Source organism: Polypterus senegalus, chromosome 5, assembly GCF_016835505.1.
Source record: "Polypterus senegalus isolate Bchr_013 chromosome 5, ASM1683550v1, whole genome shotgun sequence".
NCBI lineage: Eukaryota > Metazoa > Chordata > Cladistia > Polypteriformes > Polypteridae > Polypterus > Polypterus senegalus.
Genome location: NC_053158.1, coordinates 192359420 through 192381659, shown reverse-complemented (window position 1 = coordinate 192381659; position 22240 = coordinate 192359420). Strand labels below are relative to the sequence as shown.

The window sequence follows — 22240 nt, the reverse complement described above, 5'->3', positions numbered from 1 at the left end:
AAAGAAGTCCCAGTAGTGTTTCTTGACTCACCTCTGCCAAATAATTTGTTAGCTGAAAGTCCTCAATGTCAGAGTGTCAGAGAATGTACAGTATAATTAGAATGGCCATCAGTTTTGTCTTCATTCTCTCTTCCGCTACTTCGTCCAGCAGGATCCGTGTGTCAGATAACTGAGCCTGCCTTTTTAATCAACTAGCTGATTTAGGGGGTCTCGCTTGAAATGATATTTGCAGGCCCAGCTCACCACAGCACAGAAAATTACACTCGCCACCATAGAGTTCTAGAACATATAAAGGATGCCACCACCCGCATTACTGTAGAGCAGTCACCTAAAGAAATAGTGTCTGCTCTGTCTTTTCTTCTCTGCTCCTTCTGTGTTACAAGACCAGTCCAGCTTGTCACTGACATGGAGCCCCAAGTGTCTGTAGCAGTGCACCGCCTCCCTGAACAACCAGTTCCTTCATTTTGCTGATGGTAACTTGCAGACAATTCTCTTTGCACCAAGAAACAAAGGTATCCACCTGACTCCTAGTTTATGTCTCATTCCCTTTATCAATACAGCCTGTTACAGCAGAACCATCAAAGAATTTCTGCAAGTGACATGACTTGATGTTAATTTTATAGTCAGATTTGAACAGAGTGCAGAGAAAAGGAGACAGGCCTGTTCCTCGTCATGCTCCTGAAAGAATGGAAAATAAAACTTACGAGTCTGGTGTAGTGCCTTTTGTGACAATTTGATAACTTTCACAATAAAACATTTGGCATAGTCAGCAGGATTCTTCAAAATATTAGGGTATTTTTGGGGTAGCTAGTGGTTATACAAGATTTCCAAACAGTTACCACATCGAAAACATTTACAACCACGCACACAGTTCAATCATTTCTCATTTCTGTGAATGGCATTGTCAGACACAGTTCGTGTAGAGAGAAAGAAACAATATTTACTCACAGGCAGTTATACGTTGCATTGTCATGATGTAATTCCAAACACGGAATCAAAATTCAATGCGATATTGATGAAAAGGTAAAAGCGAAAAGAGATTGAATACAGTATATGGACATAGGTAATATGACAGTAGTATGTAGATATTGTTTGGCTTTAAACTTTAAGTCAGAGATTGTAGATCATCTAATTTGTGTAGCTATCAGGGAAAAGTAGTGTTTCTTCCCAATGAAGACGGCTATCTGCGAGAATTAAAAGATTTGTTGTTTAGTGAAAGTGAAATCCACATACGCGAGTGGCAGAGATGCAAAGTTGCTGGCACGTAGCGCAAGTAGAGGGGTTGGCGAGCGAAGTGAGCAAGGGGCAAAGCCCCCTAGTATGAATAGAGAAAATCATTATTAAGATGGTACCCTTAGTATACTGGGAGGCATGGTGGCACAGTGGATATTAGTATCCCCGACTGATCACTGTTGCCATGGAGTTTCCACATTTTCTGCCCTTATGGGTTTTCTCCAGTTACTCTGGTTTTCACCTGACCTCCTAAAGAGTTGCCTGAAATGGGTTTCAGACCCAGGGTCATAAATGAAATATAATAAATCAGAGAAGGCTCCAGTTTCTCCTTGAATGTACCCTTCTCTTTGGAAAATCTACCTAAAACATACAAAACAACTTACCTAACAACTATCATATCAGTTATAGAGCTAAAGCAATAGGAAATTATTGTAAAGCCAAGGCACAGAGGGTCTGATTATGATCAGCTAGACACATCTTTGAAAATTTCCAGTACCATTAAAAAATATAGACAAATAATCTTTCTCTTTTGTTAAAGTCATTATACTGAAATCTCACAGAAAGGGTGGAAGTATATTTTTCAAAAACAAGCATATATTTTGTCACAGGATCACACACAATTCTTCTATGAAGAAAATTAGCAGTATTACACTCAGAATCTTTCACTAAAATTGACAAAATAATACAGTTATATCTGTTAACAGTCCATGAAAACAATACTGAAATATTCCATAGATTTATATCATCCAAAAATTAGGGTATAAAAATGAAATTACAGAAAATATTCAGACCCCTTCACGTTCTGTACACTTTTTGTTGTACAGGGTGGCGCATGAAAAACTGAACCGTCTCCGTCCGGCTGGCTCGAGCTATTCTATAGGTGGGCACTGTCGCGATCGCGGAGCCTCGTTGTCGCGACAGGGTCAGCAGCCCCAACTGTGCATTAGTAAGGATGCTGTGAGCCAATGGGTACAGACGTGCGTGAAAGAGATCCAGAAGATGTATTTTCTGCAACAGAGGATTGAAATAGTGGAGGCGTATGTGTCTACCGGTTCTTTTAAGGAAACGCGGGACATTTTCGCACAGAGGTTTCCTGGCATAAACCTCCCAGCAAAGAGGAGTATTCACGAGTTGGTGAAGAAGTGCAAAAAGCAAAAAGAATCGGGCCCTGTCCGTTCATACACCTGCGGTCGTACCAGATATTCAGGAACAGATGGCCAGAAACCCTAGGAAATCGACACGTGAATTGGCACAACAAGCAAATGTTTCGCGCAGGTCTTGTCAATGTGTGTTGCACTCACTACTGATAAAACCGTACAGAATGACTTGTGTCTAAGAAATGAAAGACGACGACAAGTAAAAACGTGTCCTTCAAACACAACTGGATTTTTGTTTTGTGTATGGACTAAGAAACGTACGTCGACGTTGGAGTCGCAGATGGTTCGGTTTTTCATGCGCCACCCAGTAGAATTAATTTTAAATCAACACATTTGCCATTCTTGCCCATAAATCTACAGTACACTCTGTCTGGGTCTCTTGTAATGGAAGGCAAGGATGGGCTGGCATGCCAATGGGGATGGATGATTTGGTACCTGGCTGGGACGCCATCATAATGGATGGGGAGTGTCAGTGGATGGATGTTCTGGCTGGGATGATCCACAGGGAAGATATAATGCAAGGACAGGTGGTGTCTGACTTCCAGGGGCATTGGGTGAAATTGTGTCTTGGGCTCAGGGATCTGAGACTGACCCTACAGGCCACACCTGCTACGTAGCCTATGATACATTAAAAAGTTTTTTTTTTTTTTTCACATATTAGGAACCTTTTCAAAGTCCAACGAACTACTTTCATATGACAAGATCCATTCACAGAATGAAATGGTTCTTTGTGATTGAAGTGTAAGAGCGGGTGTTAAGAGTCCGCTATTCTCCTTATCACAATTCCATGTTGGTTCTTCTTGGCTTGCGGGCCACCTCGGTAGCATAGCCGACTGAGTCTTCTATGTGTGGAAATGCACAAAGAGATGGCCATCCCAGTTTTGTGGACTATTTGCCAGTTATATTTATTTCTTTAATAATACAACAGTGGAGATACAGCACTGAGCTACACAAGAACACTTTTTTTTCTCCCTACTCCACCCACCAAATTTCTACTCCATCAAATAATCTATCAATTAACTTTATTGGAATTTCCTAACATGAACTCCTGCTTACAGAAAGAACTACACCACCCAGTAAAGTGCCATTAAAGAACCCTTATTTTTAAGCAAGAGCGACGTTTGGGGTTGGCAAGTGGGGCGATCGCCCCAGGCCCCGCTTTTGAGGTCCGCGAGTCCCGTTCGAGCGGACTTGTCAAGTTACTTTCTCAAGTGATAAAGTCCACGTGTTATCTTGCAAAAAAAATAGTTGAATATTATGTTATGTTAACATTGTTTTTATTAAAGTTTATACAGTCCACACAGCGTTTGACGTAACCGGCCCAAGGCCCCGCACACCCCTAAGGCCACCTCTGTAACATTTTAAGAATGTAGGTACATTTTTGCCCCCTTAACTCACATTTCCCGATAGAATCCTTTCTTGCTCGTCTGTTGTCAAGGGTCAAGGGTGTTTATGCCGATCGCAGGCTTTAACACTTGTTTGAAAACTGGAAACAGCCTTCCTTTATTTTGCTTCGTATGACGCCATTTCTCGTCTTGGCATAGATGGCACTAGATGATGTCACGTATCTCTTCGGATCTGTCGTAATAAAAAGTACGATCATGGGTTTGAAAAAAATGGGTGGATAAATGAATCAATTTATTTATACTACTTAAAAGATTGTACTACGTAACCGACCTTAAATTATTTATTTTGGCCGAAACGGAAAGACTACATATCACCAACATATGTAGTTTGGTTATAAGCCTTTAAATTGCGGTGAATTAAATATATTTTGAAATAATTGTTATATTTTTTTTTCTTAAACTGTGTAAAAACAATCTTTGGAATGCATCAAAACATTAAAGCAGTCTGGGCGGGTAAAAGAAAGCTGTAAGAGAGCATTCAAAGGCTGAAGTACAACACCCTCTAACCACCTCCCCAAAACACTCCAGCTCAGACTCACAGGCACGCGCACTCTCGCCAAAAAAAGTTTCCTGTCGGAGCTCCGCTCGCGCCTCCACCGCCGCGGCCCCGCCGCTGCATGAAGCGTGCTCGGCTCTGCTCGCCTGCGCCTGTGCGCAAACAGCTCCGACTGAGGAGCCGCCGCGAGAGCGAGCGCTGTCGCCGGGCTGCAGCGGACAGCCACGGAGAGGTGAGTGAGATCCTCATGCACCGCGTTGTTATCACAGCACACAGTTTCACCTTGAGCAAGTTTTGCCTCTTATATATTTGTAATTTTTTTTAATTAAGAACCGTTGGAATGGGTAGGATTCAACTCTGAAGGCAGAGCCTCATCTGGTAATGATTAACGTTAGGGCGCTCCAACTTGCCATCCTGGGCGCGTATATTTTTTGCCTTCGCTACCGTTACATGTATCGAGATAACGGTGTGATTTTCTGGTGAGCTGCGCGGCGGAGGGTATGCACTACGGCGCAGTGCACATATGTATAGGACATGATATACGGAGTATTGCAGCGTAAAAGTCCTGCCGCCAACCGGGCTGGTGGCTTTAGCAAAAACTGTCTCAGTGTTGTCCTTTTAGACTGGCACATATTGATGCATAAGACGATTTCGAAAACGTGCCCGGTTATTGTGTGATGTTGCATTATAGTTTGAGGCCATAGAGTTGCATACTCTTTTAACAGTATTACGTATTCCGAAGGTAACGTTTCCGTTCGGACATGAGCCGCAGTTTAGAAAAACTGGAGACTTGAAACTGCTGCTGCTCCGCATAGTGGTTTTAAGAGACAGGAGCCGGCGGAAAGCACAAGATAAGCTACGCTAAGAGGTGTCCTCCAACTCGCGACCATTACTGTGTACTGGCGCCTTCAAGTCGATCCGTGTATTAGGAGTGTATGTGCATATATCGTGTGTGTGTGCGAGAGTGCTTTTTGGGGTCCGATTGGCGGCCAGTCCAGGCAGTGATGGCGTATTTGTCCTTTTGCTACCCAAACAGGCTGTGGCTTTCACTTGACTCTTAATTGGTGTGATGGACATCTCTTAAATAGCAAGTTAGTAGCACTTCTTGCACGGACATTTCAAGTCTTTGCAGGTGTATTTTTTATTGCCTGAAACAACAGTTAATCAACCTCAAACTATTTATTAAATTGGATTCAAACAGAAAACATAGACATTTACATTCAAATTTCTTTCCAACAGGTTGGCACGGCAATACTTTTGTGCTGTAAATCATCAATAAAACAGTAATGACAGTACAGAAATAAACAGGGACTTAGTGGAGAGTGTATGTGCCTCTCAGTTTCAGGACACTGGATTCTTATGGTTCTTGAAGAGTTTGCATGCTCTATACATAAAATTTTATAAAAGTAATTTGTTTTCCTCCCACGTCCACATGCCTCCCACAGGTTTTTGGTGATACTGCACTGGTCCAAAGTGAGTGGGCTTGAGTAAGTGCAGAAAAGTGGCAGTGCAGTCTTTATCACCATTTCATCCCACAAATGCATTGTATCAATATAATTTATTCTTTTCCAGTCAACCATGCCACATACCTGTGCTGTTCTCCCCCTGTCCACTACAGCATGTGGCTGCACCACAGTGTGCTGTGAGAAGGACCCAAAATGTAATTGCATGGCCGAGGTAGCCTGCACTTCCAAATCTTGGCTCAGTGCTGAATGGTTTACAAGTTTTTGCATGATAGACAGACAACTATTGGCATTTTGTATATACAGTAAATATATATATATATTTATAGATAGATAGAAAGATAACGTGAAAGGCACGATAGATAGATAGATAGATAATGTGAAAGGCACTATATGAGAAATAGATAGATAGATAGGTAGATAGATAGATAGATAGATAGATAGATAGATAGATAGATAGGTAGATAGATAGATAGATAGATAGATAGATAGATAGTTATGAAAAGGCACTATATACATTTTTCTTTTTACAGAAGCTCTTTAAATAAATAAATACATAGACAGATAAGTAAATATATATATTTGGTGAACATCCACCAAAATGACTAAAAAGAAAGAAAATTTTAAAAGAAAAGCAAACTTCTGACTATGCAGTCACAGTAACAGTGAGGCATTATACAGGTATATTGCTGTTAGTATAAAGGTGCCCCAGTAGCATTTCTTGACACATTTTTGCAGAACAATTTGTTATAATACTTACATATATATATATATATATATATATATATATATATATATATATATATATATATATATCATCATATTCATCTATCTATCTATCTATCTATCTATCTATCTATCTATCTATCTATCTCTTATATAGTGCCTTTCATATCTATCTATCTATCTATCTATCTATCTATCTATCTATCTATCTATCTATCTATCTATCTATCTATCTATTCAATTCAGTTATATTGTCCAATAAAGGAAATTTGGTTTGTCAGCAGGTTTTACAGAGACCACTACATAACATTAAAAAAACACCAACAAATAAGACAACCAATAACATAAACTCAGTACAAATAAATATAATATAGCAGTGAGTACTTATGGTGAAACATTATACCACACATATTACACATAAGAATTAAATTAACATTTAGTCTTGCCTAGTGATTGATGAAAATGATAGCCATTCATCCCATGATTTAAATCTGTGAGTGTTTATTAAAGCGGTGGCACAGTGGGTAGTGCTGCTGCCTCACAGTAAGGAGACCCGGGTTCGCTTCCTGGGTCCTCCCTGCGTGGAGTTTGCATGTTCTCCTCGTGTCTGTGTGGGTTTCCTCCCACAGTCCAAAGACATGCAGGTTTGGTGTATTGACAATCCTAAATTGTCCTTGGTGTGTGTGTGCCTTTCGGTGGGCTGGTGCCCTGCCTAGGGTTTGTTTCCTGCCTTTCACCCTGTGTTGTGCTGTTGTTAGGATATAGTGGGCTGGATAATGGATAGATAGATAATATTTGAACAGTGGAGAGATGGAAAGAGAGTAGGACTTTAAGCTCAACTAGATCTTGTGAAAAGTTTTCTAATATTCATTCAATTGTAATTTTGCAAAAATGTAAAAGACAGAGTGGCCAGCAATTGAGTTGGGGTTGAGTGTAGTGATAGGCTTTGGTTTTTGTTTACAGGATAACATGGGAAGGTATTAAATATTTCTCAAATATCTGTTTTGGAATGTCAGTATATATACTACTGTATAGCACCCAGAGTTTAGAATGCTGTCCTGAAATTAATTAGATCCGCTGACTCCATTCATTCTTTTGAAAAACAACTTAAAACTCATCTGTTCAAGAAGGCTTTTAACTTAACTTAACTCTCTGCCCCTTCTTTCAGTTTACCTCTCTGTCCAGATGCTGAGGATAATTTGTTTGTGTGTTATATCATAAATTATGTGATTTGTTCAGGCATTTCTTTTAGTATTGACTTTAGTATTATACTCTGGTTTATTCTTTCTTTTATTCTATTTCATGCTTTTGTGTTTATTCTGCTATGCAGAAGCTATTTGTATTAATTTGTTTTAAGTGCCTTGAGCATGGGAAAAGTGCTATATAAATAAAATGTATTATTATTATTATTAGCATACACATATACATACACATACAATATACTATATATATATATATATTTTTTTTCTTTCTGTAATAAAAGATGCTACTCAATACATTTTTCATGATAGATAACAGGCAGTCCTTATTTCTCCTGTTTTGTATTTGATAAAGTTTATTTATTTCAGAATGTTATTTCTCTTTGATCTTGTTAATGACCTTCTCTGATCAACAGTCAACCTCGGACCCCCCCCATCTCCCCACCCCAGGGACCTGCCTGTGTTTGTTCTTATTGTTTCTCTTCACTCCATCACGCTGACTGCTCGCTCTGTTTTACTGTCACAGTCTCTTGTCACTTTCCACCCGCTAAATTCAATCAGCTCAGCAGCTTTCATCTGACTGTCAGCCTCAATTCACACCTTTTGTCTTAGAAGATTGTTGCAGCTTAGTTCATTTGTGATGCACATGGTTGCCCACTGTGAGAGATGAGTACAACACTAAATTACAGCAAGTGGTACAATTGTTTGCATAGTTTTGTAACTGATTGTTTAAAGTCGGTGGTATTTTTCGAGTTGCTTTTGATGATAATGAAAAAGGTGAAGCTTTCAAAGTCTGTGTTTACCGCATGTAATCATGTATACACAAGTTCTCGCTCATACGAGTATTCATGCAGTATGCACTGAAACCCAAATCTCTATAGGTATAATTGAGGACTTTCTCAGCACAATATACTGTAAGTCCTGTGTTCTGTATTTAGTCCATTGTTAAACAGGGCTCAGTGTTTTTCTAGTTGTGATTTATATGTTTTTTGTCTCACTCAGGTCATCACTTGTTCTGGTAAACGCTTCAGATCAATTAAAACTAAAGCTATAGACACATGAAAGGTTTCTGTCCCAGAGCCGTAGCCCTTACACAGCTCTAAGTAATTTAGCCTGTCTGTCTCGCGTATTTGTGTGTTCTTTCATATATGAAGGTGTAAGAGTGCGTGTATGTACAGTATATACGTGTGTGTGTGTGAGCATACCTTGGAATGAAGTTACAGGACCACAGTGCAACACAGAACAAGTGCAAGACAAGTAAAGAACTAAACAATACTAAACAATTATACTGTATAATTAAACACTTAGATCTGTATGTACAGTCCCATGGAGCAATCTGATTGGTCGTTTTGGCTTTGTTGTGATTGGTCAGTTTGGCTTTGGCAACAAGACGAAAGAGGAAGATGCACAGGAAGGAGTAAAAGTGCATTCTGAGTTAGTCGTCTTTATAGACAGAAAGTACAGTGGAACCTCGGGTCACGACCGTAATTCGTTCCAAAACTCTGGTCGCAACCCGATTTCGTCGTGACCCGAAGTAATTTCCCCCATAGGATTGTATGTAAATACAATTCATCCATTCCAGTCCGTACGAACTGTATGTAAATATATATACATTTTAAAGATTTTTAAGCACAAAAATAGTTAATTATATCATAGAATGCACAGTGTAATAGTAAACTAAATGTAAAAACATTGAATAACACTGAGAAAACCTTCAACAGAGAAAACTAACATTGCAAAAGTTCATGCTATAGCCTTACAAACCGCTTGCTGTAAACACTTTTTTTTTTTTTAACGAGTTTTAAGCACAGGGAAAAAAATTAACATTTGAAAAATCCGTAATTTATACAAAAACTAACCATAAACAACCAAGAAAACTAACCTTGCATGAGTCGAGTTCTGGCATGAAGGAAGTGAGGAGGAACTGAGTGGAGAGGAGATTACAGTTTTGAGGTAAAGTCCCTCTGAGTGATTCACGTCTGACCGAGAACAATACACTGTGCAGGGAGAGACTAAACTCGTTCATAAATCACTGGCACGTACGAACCGGAAGGGAAACGAAATAGAGCACAAAGAGTTCACAGCGAATGCACAGGGAGAGACTGAACACGTGCGGAAATCATCGGCGCATACAAACCGGAAGGGAAACTGGCTTGTTCGTCACCCGAGTGTTTGGCCGTGAACAGATACAAAAGTTTGGCAAACTTTTTTGGTCGTAACCCGATTTGTACGTGTTCCGAGATGTTCGTGACCCGAGGTTCCACTGTATCACACCAGACAGGAGGTGAGAAAGGCACCTCATAAATTATGACTGAATCTGAGAAGAAGGCTTTATGGGAACATTGTAGTAGGGCAAATGATGAGGCAGGGCACATTTCAAAAACAAAAATTTAAATAAAACACGTGTTCAATAGCGCTCCCCCATTGGGAGAATTCCCTTGGTTTAGTGGTCTGTAGACAAGACTCATTCTACATATAACAGTCAGGCCCGAAAAGAGATGCCAAATTCCGGGAGCATCTCCCTTTTAAACTGAGTGAACTGGAGGGGGGTGGGGCTTCCTTAGCCTCGTTGCCCTCAAGGGGCGGTTTCTCAAGGCTGTGAGGAAATACAGAGACAAGACTGTTAGTGACAGCGCCCTCTCTCGTCCTGGAGTGGTACCGCATACCTTAAGTGAGTCCTGAATTGTGACCCTCTGACGCACATGTGTGTCAACATGCTCGAGAAATGAAGCGCCAGTGAAGAGAGGTTCAGACAGACACACACGGATACAGAAGAAAGGTGCTGATAGTACACATAGGGCAAGAGATAGGAAATATTTTTTAATTAATCGGTTACAGTCATATGAAAAAGTTTGGGAACCCCTCTTAATTATTTGGATTTTTGTTTCTCATTGGCTGAGCTTTCAAAGTAGCAACTTCCTTTTAATATATGACATGCCTTATGGAAACAGTAGGATTTCAGCAGTGACATTAAGATTATTGGATTAACAGAAAGTATGCATCATAACAAAATTAGACAGGTGCATAAATGTGGGCACCCCAACAGAGATATGACATCAATACTTAGTTGAGCCTCCTTTTACAAATCTAACAGCCTCTAGACACCTCATATAACCTGTGATGAGTGTCTGGATTCTGGATGGAGGTATTTCTGACCATTCTTCCATACAAAATCTCTGCAGTTCTGTTAAATTTGATGGCTGCCGAGCATGGACAGCCTGCTTCAAATCATCCCATAGATTTTCGATGATATTCAAGGCAAGGTATTGTGACGGCCATTCCAGAACATTGTACTTCTCCCTCTGCATGAATGCCTTTGTAGATTTCAGACTGTGTTTTGGGTCATTGTCTTGTTGGAATATCCAACCCCTGCGTAACTTCAACTTTGTGACTGATGCTTGAACATTATCCTGAAGAATTTATTGATATTGGGTTGAATTTATCTGACCCTCGACTTTAACAAGGGCCCCAGTCCCTCAAGTAGCCCCACAGCATGATGGAACCTCCAGCAAATTTGACAGTAGGTAGCAGGTGTTTTTCTTGGAATGCGGTGTTCTTCTTCCGCCATGCAAAGCGCTTTTTGTTTTGACCAAATACCTCAATTTGTGTCTCATCAGTCCAAAGCACTTTGTTCCATAATGAATCTGGCTCGTCTAAATGAGCATTGGCATACAACAAGCGACTCTGTTTGTGGCGTGAGTGCAGAAAGGGCTTCTTTCTCATCACCCTTCCATACAGATGTTCTTTGTGCAAATTGTGCTGAATTGTAGAACGATGTACAGATACACCATCTGCAGCGAGATGTTCTTGCAGGTCTTTGGAGGTGATCTGTGGGTTGTCTGTAACCATTCTCACAATCCTGCATATGTGCCGCTCCTGCATTTTTCTTGGCCTGCCAGACCTGCTGGGTTTAACAGCAACTGTGCCTGTGGCCTTCCATTTCCTGATTACGTTCCTTACAGTTGAAACTGACAGTTTGCTCAGCCAATTTTTCACATTTAATTTAATTTCATACGAATAAATACTGCTTCAAAATCTTTGTTCGGAAAACACCCCACTACTAAGATGTTCCCAGGAAATGAAAGACTTACCACTGTTATCTTTTAAGGTTGAAAGTAGAGTAAATTATTATGCAGGCTGAGAGGGGTTCCCAAACTTTTTCATATAACTGTACCATGGCTAGTAAATCAATAAATAAGTAATAGGTAAGTGAGTTGTTAGTAGTAATTTCAAACAGATAGTAACAAATCAAATAATAATAAAAAAACACACTAGTAACAAGTGTAACAAATGTACTGCATATAAATAAGCTATTATGAGCAGATCTGGGGGCAGAGGGGCAACAAAGAGTTCTGAATCTTAACAGTTGAGGGGTATAAGCTGCTGTAGAACCTTTCAGAACTGGTGTGGATGCTACAGTGCCTCCCGCAAGGTGGAGATGGAGGGGAGTGGTGAGAGTGGTTCTCCACAGTGCCACTGCTGCAGGTTGACCTAATATTATTCCAAATTTTGGTTTACCCCCACTAGGCGTTTTACCTTTCATAAATGTCTTTAAATAGCTCTTTATTATTTGTTTTTTTTTAAGGCTTCAACTTAAAAGTATTCGACACAGTGGGTCTTGTGGAAGGTTGGGGTATTCCAACATTCAAACATCACAGGTGGCTAAACTAGAACTCCATCGGGGTAACAGTAATGTAGAAAGCCACCACAAAGAAAAGCAAAGATTAATAAGGATTGCAGATTCATCGAAGAGTATGGTAATTCTGTGCATGTCTAATTCATAAAGGGTGGAACAAAATTTTAGTTATGGGAAGGCCAAATTAAAAAAAGGTGTTTTTTTGGGAGATTTTTAAAAATGATTCATGGTGTTAGCCTGGCATACCTTTATTGGCGAAGCTTTGCAGATTTTTGGTGCATAACAGCAGACGATCGTCACAGCACTCCATTTATATTTGGCTCTTGGAATAATAAGCAGACAGCCATTAGAAGATCGAAAGGCTATGACTTATAATGTAGTGGTACAGGCACCGCAAAATGTAGGAAGAAGCAAGATTATTTAAAGCTTTAAGTACCATTAATAGTATGTCAGACAGTCAGTCATCGTCCAACCCACTATATCCTAACACAGGGTCACGGGGATCTGCCGGAGCCAGTCACAGCCAGCACAGGGCGCAAGGCAGGAAGAAATCCCGGGCAGGGCGCCAGCCCACCACAGGACACACACACACACCAAGTACAATTTTAGGATCACCAATGCAACTAACCTGCATGTCTTTGGAGTGTGGGAGGAAACCCACGTAAACCCGGGGAGAGCATTGCAAACTCCACGCAGGGAAGACCCGGGAAGTGAACCCAGGTCTCCTTACTGTGAGGCAGCAGCAGTGCCCCTGCACCACCATGCCGCCCCATTAACAGTATTTTAAAGTCAATTCTAAACGGCACAGGTAACTAGTGTAATGATGCTAAGACTGGTGAGATGCACCAGGGCCAGGACAAGGGTGAGGCAAATGAGGAACTTAAATGGGTGAACAATGGGAAAGGGCACCAAACTGATGAAAAATGAAAATTAATAAATTGCAAAATAAAAAAAAAGCCAAATGTATAGTTGCAACGTTCGTCAAATACCTTAAGCAAGCTGATGCTTTGCATCGGACACTCTCGCTCGATACACTTGTTTCCTCCTATGATATCACCCCAGTAAGTCTTTTTATTTAATACTTATTAGTAATAATAAACTATATACATAGGGGCGCAAACTTATCCTCCCACTTCTTGGTAGGATTCTTGCTGTTGCATTCAGAATTAATTGCAACCAATTGATGTCTTTCTTAGGTAGATCAGTTAGGAGTGATATACAGTAAATAAGAACTGTTAAATTTAAGTCAAGGGACCTTATCCTCAAGCCATATAATGCACCAGTAAGACCACATCTGGAGTACAGTGTGCCGTTCTGGTCTCCATGCTACAAGAAAGACGTAGCAGCACTGGAAGCTGTGCAAAGGAGAAGAACCAGGTGCATCATGGGACTTAAGGACATGTCCTACTGTCATAGACTCAGAGAATTAAACCTGTTTCGTCCCGAGTAGAGGAGACAGCATGGGAACTTAATCCTGGTCTTTAAAATCCTCAAAAGTAGATCCAGCATCATTCTTTTGTCTTAAGGGTGAATCATCTACTCAAGGACATTTGTGGAAATTTAAAGGAAACGTACTTTTAGAACTGAAACCAGGAAGCACTTCTTTACGCAAAGAGTTGTGGAACAAACTTCAGGGACATGTAGTTGAAGAAGAAACCTTGAATGCTTTTAAGAAGAACCTGGGTGAGATACTGGGATAGCATAGCTATTAGCTAAGCAAACAGGCTTGAGGGACTGAATGGTCTCCTCTCGCTTGTCAGATTTCTTATGTTTCTTATCCATCCATCATCAAACCCGCTATATCCGAACTACAGGGAGCCAATCCCAGCCAACACAGAGCGCAAGGCAGGAAACAAACCACAGGGCACACGCACCAAGCACAATTTAGAATCACCAGTGCACCTAACCTGCATGTCTTTGGACTGTAGGAGGAAACCCACACAGACACGGGGAGAACATGCAAACTCTACACAGGGAGCGAACCTGGGTCTCCTAACTGCGAGGCAGCAGTGCTACCCTCTGTGCCAGCATGCCACCCTATGTTTCGTATGCATTACAGTAATCTAGCCAAGTAATAACAAAAGCATGCATACATTTCTCAGCATCTGGCAATGTTATAGGAGGTTTAAGTATAGATAATGTCAATAATATATGACATTTTATTGAATTGGTATACCAGTGTTATGTCTGATCTTTTATGGTGGATAGTTTAGTCTGCCAGTACAATTCTGTCCCATTTTAGTTTATGTGTGCCAGTGTTTTGAACTTCTAATCTGGTTTGTATGTGGCGACTAGTTTGTGTTGCAGTGCCAGTTCTTGATGTCTAATGCTTGTCGTTTCCCACTTGTCTGTGTCAGCAGTTTACAGCCTGATGTGATGTATTGGATTCTTTTTTGTTCCTTGTGGCCGCATCTGCAAGTTAGCATCCTTAAGTATATATTTACTGTAGTTTCTCGTGTTTATCACTTGATCTTGAGTGGCTAACATAAACCCTTCTGTCTCGGCAAGTATGTCACCGTGGCTTAGCCGACTGCTTGACCCAATCTTACCTTACATAATGGTACTGAAGTTTATGAGGATGTCTGTCGTGCCATGTTTTCTGGGCAGACGCTTGTGTTTAAGTTACATTAGTTGGGTGGTCATTATATCCGCTGTGATGTTGTCTGTGGTATGGGGGTTAAGTGGTGTTGAGTTTGTGTCTGCATGGACTTTTGCTTGGTTTAGTGTTGTGATATGCTGCTTTGTTTTATTAACCTGTGTGTTGTGTAAATTCATTTTTATCTGTGATATGGCTTCCTCTTTCAGCACGTATAAAAGGGAGTCGTTCTATGGCTGCTTAGGGGTGTTGTTTTTTGCGTTTGGTGAGTTGTGTTTGTGTTTTCCTTTGTAGTTGTTGTAGGCCTGCTTATGACCAGTGTGTAACTCCTGAGGGTAGGTATGGCGTACTTAAGGATGGCTTTCGTTGAGTGGCATGTGTGTCTGTGTGCTTTGAGTATTTGTGAAAGATGTGGCATAGAGTGTATTTTAATTTGTGTTGTATAAGTTAATCCTGTTGGAACCCAACATATTTGTAAAGTCCACCATTTGCCATGGCTTTGATTCGGCTGCATTTTTGAGGGTATTCCCACCTTCTCTAATGACTCCCTTCTCCACATGAATTGCTTTACACATCTCCAGTCCAAACTCCACGTGTATGTCTTCTGAATACATTTAACTAGCCAACCCGCGGCGTACCATACGGCACATAATCAGGCCGGTTTTTTAATGATTTTTAAGCACAGGGAGAAAATTAACAGTTGAAAAATCGGTAATGTAATAAAACAGCAAGAAAAGCAACATTGTAAAAATGCACGGAACGAACCAACACACAATTGTCCGTGACTGAAAACTGGCGGACCGCAATCACGCCTTCACTTGCCAGATGGAGGGATGGGGGAGCACGGCGCGGAGTGTGGAACGGGAGGAGAGAAGGACGTCCATTCAGCTCCGTCCGTCATGCTAAGTCTGCTGATTTCTCGATCAGTATGCACTGCCCGCACATGTGCCCACCTCCAACTCGTCCACGGTAGTAGCGAGGTGGGAGGGGGGTGTGTACAAAGTGCAGGAGCATCTAAGAAGACGCATGTTTGTCGCGACGCAACCAGTGGGAGCGTATGAGTCGCACTTAGTGGGAATTCCACGGTTTGCAGTCCGAATGGACTCAACGGCTTACCCACGCAGGATAGACACACGCTCGAAGTCATGCATAATTATTTATTGAATGCTAAACACTTCTGGAAAGACACGGTTGTCTAAAACGGGTTGGTGTGAGAATACAACAGTAAGTGAATGAAAAGATGGAACTCTGGAGAGAGCAAAATACAACACAATAGAGGAGCCGCAGCATAACAAACGCCGCATAATTATTTATTGATGGTTGAACACTTCTGGAAAGATACAGTTGTCTAAAAAGGGAGGGTTTGAGGATACAACAGAAAGTGAATGAAAAGATGGAACTCTGGAGAGAGCAACATATAATTGTCTGTGAGTGAAGAAGACGCATGTTTGTCGCGGATGCGAATTGCTGTATGTAGCATGTAAAACAGTTTGCTATGGTGCATGAGGTCGTGCGTCGTAACCGAAAACTCGGTTTTTAAAGACTGCTTACTTCATTGTGTTTTAACCTCAGTTGGAAAGGATTGTTTTAAGGATCCCATGGGAAACCCCTCGCAAACCATTTCACACGCTGCATATGGCGATTCACCTCCGCGAGAAACATGCCTCTGCGAACAGTCAACGTAGCTTGGAGGTACATGACATTAACCTGACCTGCACTGCATGTGGCCTCTACGACCGACGAATATAAATGACGCCATTTTTTCTGTGTCCTTGCGTCCGAATTAATGGGCGTAGCCCTGCGAGTTGTCGTCGTATCCAATGGTCTTGGAGTTGGTGGGCGTGGCTCCTTCCTGCGTGCGCCATAGGTGTCTCACTAGTCGGCTTAGTGAATCCACGCCCCTTCCGGCGTGCTTTTCATGGTTGTCTTGTCTTAGTGAATTATATATATAGATTCTGTGTTTTGTTTTTTTTTTCTTAAGTATAAAACATTTATTTCACTGTTATCCCTTACATGCTTAAATTAAGCACGTTCTTTAAAAAATAACCAGGGTGGGACAGAAACCTTGCATGTGCAAATAATCCTGTCCAGATTTCCTAATTTCTGAGGAATCCAAAGCACCTAAACAAATAATTAAAATCATTTTATTTGCTACAATTCTTTTTTATGTACAGTAGTTAAACTCGTGCCACAGAAAGAAAATATAGGTTTAGTTTTACCCCTTTATATGTACTGTACATCTCTATTTGCTCAACAAACCCTGCCGACGTAATAAGAAAACGTTTATATTTCTAATATCTGTTGTAATTGTTTGATCCCAGTGGCTGCTGGGTGGTCTCGTGGCCTTGGAACCCCTGCAGAGTTTTTTTTTTTGTTTTTTCTGTCCTCCTGGCCATCGGACCTTACTTTACTCTTTGTTACTTAATATCGTCTAATCTTATTGTTATATTTATATTTTTTATTTCTTCATCTCGTATAGCACTTTGAGCTCCATCATTTGTATGAAAACGTGCTATAGAAATAAATGTTGTTGTTCATGCATATAGTATCTTAATGTCGCTCATATAGAATAGATGTGATAAGGGTGTATTGTTGCTGTTGGTTTTTGACTTTACATACATATTGTGTGTTATTTAATCTGTTTGATAATGGGCGATAATCAAGAAAAGAACCAGAGAGGGCTAAGTGAGTCTCCCTGGAAGATGCCTTGTCTTCTTTGTGTATTGCTGTGCTGTTCATACGTCCATGTAGTGTTGTCCTCTAGTGTCCCATTAGTGTTTGTAGGCTGTGTATGAGAGCGGAGTGTATCTTGCGGAAGTTTAATACTTCTACCAGCCATATGAGTGGGACAATCTCAAATGATTCTTTGTAGTCGACAAATCCTGTGTGTAGCTTTTTGTATTTTTTGTAGGCCTACTGGAGTATCACAGAGTTCATTAGGAGTTGTTCCTTGAAATAAGTGTATCATTATCTGTGATGTGTGTGTGTTTTGTTAAGTGTATCATTATCTGTGATGTGTGTGTGTTTTGTTTGTTATGTATGCAGTAAGTATTAGTGCGTAGACAGATGGGTGATAGGTCTGTAGTTTTTGGGATCTGTAGTCTTCTTCTTCTTATTATTATTATTATTACAGTAGCTAAAAACTATTTTTTGCTACATATGGATAGACTCATTAATAGTATGTACTGTAAATGCCAGGGGTCATTGTTGCCCCTTAAACCCAACAGACAGACACACAGGACACAGGGTGAAAGCACTAAGAAGTATTTAATGTTTCTTCTTCTTAAATAGTGCATCCAAAGCACCCCAGCCACAAAGAACAGGCAATTAATCGAACACAATGCTCTCAATTCTCAAAATAATAATAATAATAATGATAATTCTCTCCCCCACACCTCCCAGCAAGCTCTGTCTTACACTTCCTGACTCCGGCTCGCTTTCTGGGTCTTCAGCAGTCCTTTATGAAGTCCTTGACCCAGAAGTGCTTCTGTCCTTCCAACCATGTGACCGGCTAGTACTTCCGGGTCTAATAAAGAACTGGCTTTTTCTTCAGCTCGGAAGTACATCGGGGCTTCCGTCCTTATGACTACCTCCAGGCTATAAGAAAAGGATGAGTCCCCAGGTCCTTTGACAGCTCCCCCAGTCGGGACCCAACAGGGTTGAGAAATCGAACTCCAAGTCCCAGGATGCCCTGCAGGAATCTGGGGCACCGTTACACTCCAGGGGAGCTACCATCTAGCGTTTTGGGGGAGGCAGTGTCCTTGAAATTCTGCCTTACCCCATCCTTCCAACGCAGGGGCGTCCCAGTCGGGTTGAGCTGCCAGTGGTCTCTTACAATACCCAAATACTCACTAAAGAATAGGAAAGGTTTTTTTTTTTAAATTAAAATCAACAGATTATTACTTACAACAGAAAAAAATCTGAAGCATTTTATCTATCTATTTATTATATAGTGCCTTTCCAAGACAGATACCCACTAGACATGCTGAGACCAGTAGTCCTGGAGTGCAGCTCTGCTGGGTTCTGTGGGTGCCACCGAAGGATGTTGCACCCTTATTTAATGGGACCTCCACCTGCTTCCAATTGACCATGTCCTAACCCCGAAAATACCCCCAGGTTTGAGATAAAAAGAGTCACTCCACCTCACCCAGGTGAATTGGCGTCAAGAGTGAAGGATGGACAAACCACACTTGTGAAGAGAGAAGGAGAAGACTGAGAGAGACATAGAAAAGGAAGAAGAAGTGTGTGGTGGTTTGTGCAACGACAGTCGATTCCTGTTAATCGGACCACATCGGGACGCAATCATTTTGGTCCTAATAACCGGCTGGTCCGATTACACGAACATGCCCTATACATGTGGAACCAAGACGGGACATGCTATAAGTAACATATTAAAATGTCATTATGACTTTTATTGTGCTGCACACGCATATGGCGAATGTACAAACAAAAACTACGCACATGTACATGTACGGTTGCTTACAACTTTGTTTATTGAAAAAGAAATCTACAAATTCTTCGAAATTCTTCGATCTACACGACACTCAGCATGCAAAGCACAATAAAAAAGGTTACATTACCAAATTCCAGTCAACATTTGAAGAACTTGTCGAGTGTGATCTGACGCATTCTGTTTACGCACTGCACTTGTTTACGCTCGACTTCATGTCGCCGTCTTCTGGGCGGTCCGTTTTAGGAAAGAAAGGGCAGGCATATTTACCCCCATTGGTTTGCACTTGCTACAAATTTTCCGAATTCCTGACCTTTGATAAAAGCATAAATTCTCCTGGTGAGCCCAGGGATCCTCCCGATGTTGCTGACCTTCTTTACATCCGCTTTCCGCAGTGTGACTTGTGGCTTCATTTTCTTATTCTCTGTCACGTTCTTTAGTCTGATTAAACGGAATTTTGGTCCAAATAAGCGAACAATATTAGGCTTATGTAATATGATCTGTTTTGGTTCTCTGGTCCAATTAACCAGAATCGACTGTATATAAAGAAGCCTGGTCGAGGTACTTGTGAGTAATAAACCTTTTATTTAAATCAGGACGTGTATGAATCTATCTATCTACCTATAATCATCATATAGTGCCTTTCATATCTATCTATCTATCTATCTATCTATCTATCTATCTATCTATCTATCTATCTATCTATCTATCTATCTATCTATCTATCTATCTATCTATTATATAGTGCCTTTCTATCTATCTATCTATCTATCTATCTATCTATCTATCTATCTATCTATCTATCTATCTATTATATAGTGCCTTTCAATCAATCTATCTATCTATTATATATCTATCTATCTATCTATCTATCTATCTATCTATTATCTATCTTTCAATCTATCTATCTATCTATCTGTTATCTATCTATCTATCTATCTATCTATCTATCTATCTATCTATCTATCTATCTATCTATCTATCTGTTGTATAGTGCCTTTCTTCTATCTATCTATCTATCTATCTATCTATCTATCTATCTATCTATCTATCTATCTATCTGTTGTATAGTGCCTTTCTATCTATCTATCTATCTATCTATCTATCTATCTATCTATCTATCTATCTATCTATCTATCTATCTATCTATCTATCTATCTATCTATCTATTATATAGTGCCTTTCTATCTATCTATCTATCTATCTATCTATCTGTTATATAGTGCCTTTCTATCTATCTATCTATCTATCTATCTATCTATCTATCTATCTATCTATCTATCTATCTATCTATCTATCTATTATATAGTGCCTTTCTATCTATCTATCTATCTATCTATCTATCTATCTATGCCTCTCCATCTGTTGTATATCTATCTATCTATCTATCTATCTATCTATCTATCTATCTATCTATCTATCTATCTATCTATCTTCTTTCTATCTCTATCTATCTATCTATCTATCTATCTATCTATCTATCTATCTATCTACCTTTTATATAGTGCCTTTAAATCTTTCTATCTATCTATCTATCTATCTATCTATCTATCTATCTATCTATCTATCTATCTATCTATCTATCTATAGACAGTTAGGGAGTATGCTGTAACATTGTGCTCAATATTTCACTCAATGATAATTTATTAATTTGCTAAACATTGTTAGTTTTCTTAAATCATTTTTAATAGTTTCTTATTAATAATGTTTACTGATAGGCCCCTGAAGACTAGGATTCAATCCCAATCTAGTGACTGTCACTGTGTAATTTTCATGCCCCCTCTGGTTTTCTTTGGGCTCTCGGTCTTTCTTCTCAAGCACTTGTGATTCATTACTGTCTTAGTGTGAGTGTGCCCTGACATGGACTAATGCCCGGTCCAGCACTGGGTCCTGCTTAGTCCTGGCTCTTGTTAACCTGGATTTAGCTGGTCATAAAAGAATAGCTAGGTGGACCTTATTATAAGTATTTTGTGATTTTATGGCAGTATACTGCCACATGAACACATATACCATCCTAATATGTAAAGTGGTTTATCTTTACTAAACAGTTTGCGATAGATCATAATTATTTTGCATTATAGAAGCAAAACTGGACTACATTTTGCTAGTATTTCTACAGTAATATATGATTTCTCATTTACTATATGTTATATAGCATTTGTTTGTGATACTTTCACATTTATGAAATGCATTTTGGTGTTTTTGGAGGGCATATAACATGATAGTAGTGTTATGTGAAGTGTAAGTGAACACTAATCATCCTAATATATTTTGTAATTTGTGTTTCATTACTCAAAGTAGTCAATAAGGGATGGTCAGGATGATCCAGTAGTTAGTGCTTGAGCCTGCCAGGTTTGAAACTTGTGCCAAGTCCCTGTCTTTAGGGAGTGTATACATTTTTCACATGCGTGTCTGGGTTTTTCTCGGGGCTCCCCAGATTCACTTCATTACCAACACTTTATTGATGAATCATTCTGGCCCCAGAATGCTGATGATTTCATCCAGGGAACATTGGATTGAACAAACATCTGCCATTTTTGGACACAATAAGTTGGACCTGCTCTGTCCAAATGTTGATGCTTTTAAATGTAAACCCGTTGTACAATTGGGCATGTCTGACCTCATCTTACTTCAGCATGTTATCAGACAGCAGCCGCTCAATTATTATCTAAGCCTGAAGTTAATGTGTGTGTTTGGGGGAGTTGTTGTTTATTACAATAGTTATATTTTTTGTGCTTTTTTAACTAAGCATTTCACTACAGTTTGCAGTGGTGAATTAAATTTAATTTGATTTTTGAATGAATTTCCTTCCATGTCCCATGACCCAATATGTGTGTCAGGTTAATCAATGGTTCTAAATTAGTCTTGTGTGGTGGTT

The 22240-nt window shown here is 40.0% G+C and overlaps 1 protein-coding gene across 1 annotated transcript in view; it reads left to right on the top strand.

Moving 5' to 3' along the window:
- The first annotated feature begins 4382 nt into the window (after nt 1-4382).
- jcada (junctional cadherin 5 associated a) overlaps nt 4383-22240 on the top strand; it is an 85073-nt gene continuing 67215 nt past the window's right edge. The window contains exon 1 of the mRNA XM_039753873.1: nt 4383-4524. The gene's annotated coding sequence lies outside the window, so the exon portion shown is untranslated. The remainder of the gene's footprint in view (nt 4525-22240) is intronic.